Raw genomic sequence first — 6658 nt, 5'->3', positions numbered from 1 at the left:
TGGTCTTCTGTCTTTAGTGTTTAATTCATCAAATCTGTTCTTCAGATGATCTCTAAATTCAGGAGGGATAAATTCAAGATCATATTTTGGCTCTTGTAGATTTGTTTTCATTTTCTTCAGCTTTAATTTGAATTTGCATATCAGTAATTGATGGTCTGTTCCACAGTCTGCCCCTGGATTGCATTACATGTGTAAATTGCTTTGGGCAGTATTGACGTTTTCACAATGTTAAGTCATCCTATGCAGGGGCATGGTACATTCTTTCATTTTTGTAGGTCTCTTTTGGTTTCTTGTGTTTTGTAGTGCTCTTTGTATAGGTCCTTTGTTTCTCTGGTTACATTTATTTATAGATATTTCACCCTTTGGGAGGCTATTGTAAATGGTATTGCTTTCCTAATGTCCTTTTCTGCACTGTAGTTTTTGGTATAGAGGACTCCAACTGAATTTTGTATGTTGATTTTATATCCTGCCACTTTGCTGAATCTTCCAATGAGGTCTAGTAGCTTTTTTACTGAGTCTTTGGGGTTTTCTATTTATAGGATCATCTCACCTGCAAATAGAGAGAGTTTTACTTCTTCTTTGCCAATTTGGATGCCTTTAATTTCCCTGTCTTGCTGTATAGCTCTTGCTAAGATTTCCAGTACAATATTGAATAGGAGTGGTGACAAAGGGCATCCTTGTCTGGTACCTATTCACAGAGGGAAGGCTTTCAGTTTCTCTCCATTGAGAGTAATGTAGGTTGTTGGTTTTGCATATATGCTCTGAATTATGTTGATGAATTTTCCTTCAATTCCTATTTTGTTGAGTGTTTTTATCAGGAATGGATATTGAATTTTGACAAATGCCTTTTCTGCATCAATTGATATGATGATGTGTTTTTCTTTTTTTCTTATTTATTTGGTGGATTACGTTGATCATTTTTCTAATGTTGAATCATCCTTGAAACCCTGATAAGAATCCCACTTGATCATGATATATTATCTTTTTGATGTGCTGCTGGATTCTGTTGGCTAGGATTTTGTTGACAATTTTTGCGTCTATGTTCATAAGGGATGTTAGTCTATAATTTTGTTTCTTAGTTATGACTTTCTCTGCTTTTTGTATGAGAGGTATGCTTGCTTCATAAAATTTATTAGGACGTTTTCTATCCTCCTTTATATTCTGGAATAATTTGCGTTGAATTGGTGATAGCTCTTCCCTGAATATTTGGTAGAATTCACCAGTGAAGGCATCTGGGCCTGAACTTCTTTTGGTTAGGAGTTTTTTGATGACCCGATCAATTTCTTCTTTTGTTATGGGTTTATTCAGGTTTTCTACTTCACTGTGTGCAAGTTTAGATAGATCGTGTTTTTCTAAAAATGTTTCCATCTCTTCGAAGTATTCAAATTTATTGGAGTACAACTTTTCATAGTATTCTGTTATTATCATTTTGATTTCATTTAGTTCCATTGTGACATCGCCCATGTGATTTCTAATGTGTGTTATTTGTGTTTCCCTCTCCACACCTCTTGTTCTGGTCTTTTCCCAATTACAAAACAATTCAGGGCTGGCTCTTGGGCTGAGAGTATCTGTGTGCATGCATGGCAGAGGAATCAACTAGTGGTGGGGGTAGGGGATGTCCACTTGCTCAGGCACCCCCTTTAGTCACCAGAATGGAGGTGTGGAAACATTGAGTGGCCAATGAACAGATAGCTAAAAAAAAGAAAGAAAGAAAAGCAAAACCAACAAAGTGTATTGTGTACCTTTGTTCCTAGGTTCCAACCACGTTATTCCATGGTGGATCTATGAACCCAGGTGCAGACCTGGTTGGCCAACAGTGTGGCAAGACCTGGGGACTCTTGGACCCGGAGCCAGTGACATAGCCACAGAGGACTAGAGTGGAGAGTGAAGTGTCCAGCTGATAAGAAGAGAGGGCATATTCATAATAAGAACACCCACACTTGCAGATAATACCCAGTTGACCTGGCTTCAATGACTGGATGATCAGAGCTCAACTAGGAGAAAAATGAAGAGGAAAAAAAAAAAAGAGTACTCTTGTACAATTTGATGAACTTGACCTACACCTATGGATGCAGTAGCTCAAAAGAGGGAACATATCTTTACAGCGAGGATCATCCCCACCCCTCCATACACAGTATAGACAAGGATGGGCAACTTAGACATTGGCTACCCAAAATGGGGAGGAGGTGCTACAAAGATAAGAAGTGACTGGCTTACAAGTTTTGAAGAGGGAGCCTTGATCCAGAGGGTGTTGAGGAAGGTAGAATCTCTAATGAGTAGTATCCAGCTTGTCTGGGCCGGGCTGATGAAAGGGGATGCGATAGGTCTCTTGTGATACAATAGTGAATAATTGTTATCAAGACTGATTGTGAAGGTTGGAAATGTAAAGGTAGACGTTTTGTAGCAAAAGGAGAGGAGCGATTGACTTTGCAATCTAGGAACTGAAGTCCCTGAGACCATCAAGGGAGAAGAGCAGAGAGCCAGACCCTACCCAGAGAAGCAATGACGGCAAAGATAGAGTCAGAGACGATGTCATGGAGAGATGGAGCCGCTGGGGCTGTAGACCCAGAGAGGGAGAGGGATTGTGTGCTGATTACTGCGGGGCGTGCTTGCAGGGTATACCCTTTGGTTGGTTGATGATGCATGGAGGGGATTGTAACCATGGCAATGAAACGATATACGATGGGATGAATGTAAAACTAATGTTTCCCATGGAAACGATCACATAATTCACAATAAAACATTAAAAAAAAAACATAGATAGATGACTTCCTTTTTGTCCTTATGTGATGAGGAGAAAAGAAATGAAAATATCTCCTATAATTTCATTTACAGGGCTATATGCCTCTCCTCCATATTTTCTGTTACTAATGTTAAAAATTGGGCCTAGAGTTGGATTATGTCAAACAAGCTAAATGAAAAACTGATTGAGATTCATATTGACTTTCAAATTTCCCAACTCCAGGAATTTGTGGTGAAGAGGGTAAACCACATTGGTTTTCCTGGCACCCTGATGTTCACCCCATGTTGGGGCACAGGCAGGCAAATCCCCAATACATCCACTTTGAGGAGGACCAAAGGGAGCAGCAGCTGCAGCAGCCAAGCACAGAGCTTGCAGATGCTTCACCAGAGGCACTGGTGGTGGGGACCAATGACTAAGTAAAAGGGAATGAGGCAATGGTCAAGCTACTTTGTTGAGAGGACACCCATGTGTAGGAGAAATGCTGTGGAGAGTTCTTTAGTATCTCCAACTTCTTAGAACATAAGAAAAAATGCACTGAACACCCACCTGTGCTCATCATATATGACAGCGAGGGTTCACTGCCTTCCAAATACTTCTCCAAGACTGTGCTGAGCCACCATCCACGTAGTCCAAGTAATAAGGATGGCCACGTGGAGAACCGTGGCAGCTCAGGAGGACCTGAAAGAGAAGACAGAGCTGGAATTTGTAGTTAACTTAAAAAAAAATAGAGGGGAAAAAAAGAGTAGTGTGCTACAATTTGATGAACTTGACCTATACTTATGGATGTAATAACTCAAAAAAGGGTACAAATTTTTATAGCAAGGATCATTCCCACCCCCTTGGTTAGGGTTGACAGGGATGGGCAACTTAGACATTGGCTACCCAAAATGGGGGTGTCGAGGCTTACAAAGCAAGAAGCGAATGGCTTACACACTTTCAAGAGGAAGCTTAGATCTAGAGGATACAGAGGAAGGTGGAATCTCCACTGAGTAGTATCCAATCTGTCTGAGCGGAGCTGATGAAAGGAGTTGGGAATAGCACTCATGTGGCACAATAGTGAATAATTGTTATCAGGATTGACTGTGAGCATTACAAATATAAAGGTAGACATTTTGTAACAAAAGGACGGGAGTGGTCAATCTTGCAATCCAGGAGTGGAGGACCCTGGGACCATCAAGGGAGAATAGCGGAGTTTGGGGACCCGATCCAGAGAAGCAGTGACACTAGAGATTGAGGCAGAGACAATGACTTGGAGAAGAGATGGAGCAGCTGGGGACTCTGGACTCAGGGAGGGAGAGGGACTGTGTGCTGACGGCTGGAAGGTAGGCTTGCGGGATGTACCCTTTGGTTGTTTGAATGGTTACATATTCCTGAGTGTTTCGGTGTACATAAAATGCAAAACAAAACAACAACAAAAAATAAACAGAGGGAATGGAAAAAAAATTATAAATGGTAGTTATTCTATGTAGGTGAATTCTTATATTTTTGTCTTTGTTCATATACTTTATTTTTCTCTGACAAATATATGGCACTTGTAGAAAAATGTCTGAAGTGGAACAGCAAAAATTGGGGCCCCAGTACAATTTAACAGCCAGAAATATAAACAAATTAAAAATTACTTAAATGGACAAAAGAAAAAAAAAGAAAGAGAGAGCGACAGCCTTGCCACCCACTCCACAGGACATAAGCTATTTACCCAAAGGCAAAGTCACCAACACTAATGTGACTTTACAAGCACTTTGTTGTTGTTAAGTGCCGTCGAGTCGGTTCCGACCCATAGCGACCCTGTACAGGGTTTCCGAGGGTGCAAATCCTTACGGGAGTAGAAAGCCTCATCTTTCTCCCGCGGAGCGGCTGGTAGTTTCGAACCGCTAACCTTAAGGTTCATAGCCCGATTCGTAACCACTACGCTACCAGAGCTCCTTTCAGGGCACCAAAGTGGCAGTAAACCAACAGAGTACTGATGCACTGCCAGCCCCCCTTCCAACAGCATCCCATGGGTCCTCAAACCAATTCTGCATCTGCAGCAAGCAGCAACTAGAGCAGATCCAGCTCAGAGAGCAGATCCACATCCAGGTGAACATGTGGGCCTCCCACACTCTCCTCTCTGCTGTAGCTGTCACCGACATCCTGAAGGCATTAGACAGCTGTGTGTCCCAGCTGGTTTCTGCTGTTGTGGATTTGCTCAGTCAGAAAGCTGGAGGTCAAGCTCTATCTCTGGGTGACTTGAAGCAAGCTAAGCTACCTCATGCCATCATCCCATCCACCATCAGCTCCATCATTTAGGAGCTGAATCCCTTTGCCCTGAAGTTGATTAAGACAAAGATACTCCAGAACTTCATGCTGTGCCTTCCAAGTGTTTTGCTACCACAGGCTTCAGTTTCTGCACTCTTCTAGAGCTCTTCTCCATGATGGCATTACACCCATCCAAGAAAGGGAAAGGGAAGCCAGGTTTGGGGGACTGATAGTGCTTTGCAGATCCACCTGCACTCCCATACAGGAGAGAAACCCTTCGTGTGCTCAGTCTGACTATTGGTTCACCACTAATGGCAACTCAAGGTGTACTTTCATCAATGTCCCCAGATGAAGGCAAACCCCCAATTATCTCCTGAGTTCTAGGATAAAATAGCATCAGGCAACAGGATTCCCCATGCAGTCCCTGTCCCTATAGATGAATTCAATGACTCCCTAGCACACCTATCCTTGTACAGGGACTCCCACTGCAGGACTACTTCAAACTCTGTCTTCAGGGAGTAATCCCAAGGACCTCATGGGTGGCCCATTGCCCAGTGACTTACAGCCATCTCCAGAAAATTAAGGTGGAACCACAGTATCTGGGGTAGGATCCAAGCATAATTTCCATAGGGTTGGTGGCTTCCCATGGAGAAGAACTCTTGAGCCATAGTCAAAGACCCTGAAATTGCAACAATGGTGGAGAATATCGACAAGGCCACCTCAGATCTCAATGCATGTCTCATATGTCAAAGTTCCCTCAAAATGCATTATTGCACTCACACTGGGAATAGACCATTCCAGTATAAGATCTGTGGCCTAGCATACTCCACCAAAGTCAATCTGTAAACAGACCTTGGGGTTCACCGAACCAACACAGAGTTCAAGACATGGCATTTGTGCCCCATGTGCCAGAAGTTTACCAACGTTGTCATGTTGCAACAACATATCGGAATACACACTCTTACCCGAGAACCCATGTGACTTCTCAGGTACTGAGCCAATCAATTTTGCTCTGCGAAAATAGCAACACCAATGCCATTTGCCAGGATGATATTGAAAGCATTGATATAGATGAAATCAGCTCCCAGGATGTACCCAGTAGTTCATTCCAGTTTGCCATGTCTCTTCACAACATTTACTCATCATCACCAACAGTAGGGTTCTTCACGATTAGCTTCACTAGATGCCCTAGGGAAAGTGGTTCATGCCCCACTTGACCTGCAGTGTCAGAGCAACTGGGAGAACAGCTCAGTGGAGAGTGATGGCTTGACCAATCACTCATCTTCAGTGATGGAAGACCAGAAATACCAGAGCCAAAGTCCAGAAGCCATAGAAACTTCATCCTTCCAAGCACTCTCTTTCACCAATAGCCAAGTGGAAAGCATCAAGTTAGAGTCCTTTGATGCTTCAGGCAAAAGAGAGAGCTCCAAGAATAGCTGCAGTGAGAAAAAGTCAGAGCAGTCTCCCAACCTATGTTAAAGTTGAAGATCCTAGTGTGCATGTTGGACCTTTGTTACTGCTAGAGGTCCAACCTGGTCCCATATGCTGTGGCACACGGGGGAGAAGCCTTTCATGTGCAGCATATTGTTGTTGTTGTTGTTATGTGCCGTGGAGTCGGTTCCGACTCATAGCGACCCTGTACAGGGTTTCCGAGGCTGTAAATCTTTACGGGAGCAGAAC

General features: G+C 43.0%; 1 pseudogene; it reads left to right on the top strand.

The window, feature by feature from the left end:
- LOC102812074 overlaps nucleotides 1-6658 on the top strand; it is a 26549-nt pseudogene that overhangs the window by 5501 nt on the left and 14390 nt on the right.

The sequence above is a fragment of the Chrysochloris asiatica genome, unplaced genomic scaffold (assembly GCF_000296735.1).
Source record: "Chrysochloris asiatica unplaced genomic scaffold, ChrAsi1.0 scaffold00183, whole genome shotgun sequence".
In the NCBI taxonomy this organism is placed as follows: Eukaryota; Metazoa; Chordata; class Mammalia; order Afrosoricida; family Chrysochloridae; genus Chrysochloris; species Chrysochloris asiatica.
The sequence above is the reverse complement of the archived record's forward strand: the minus strand, read 5'-3'. Positions and strand labels throughout refer to the sequence as shown.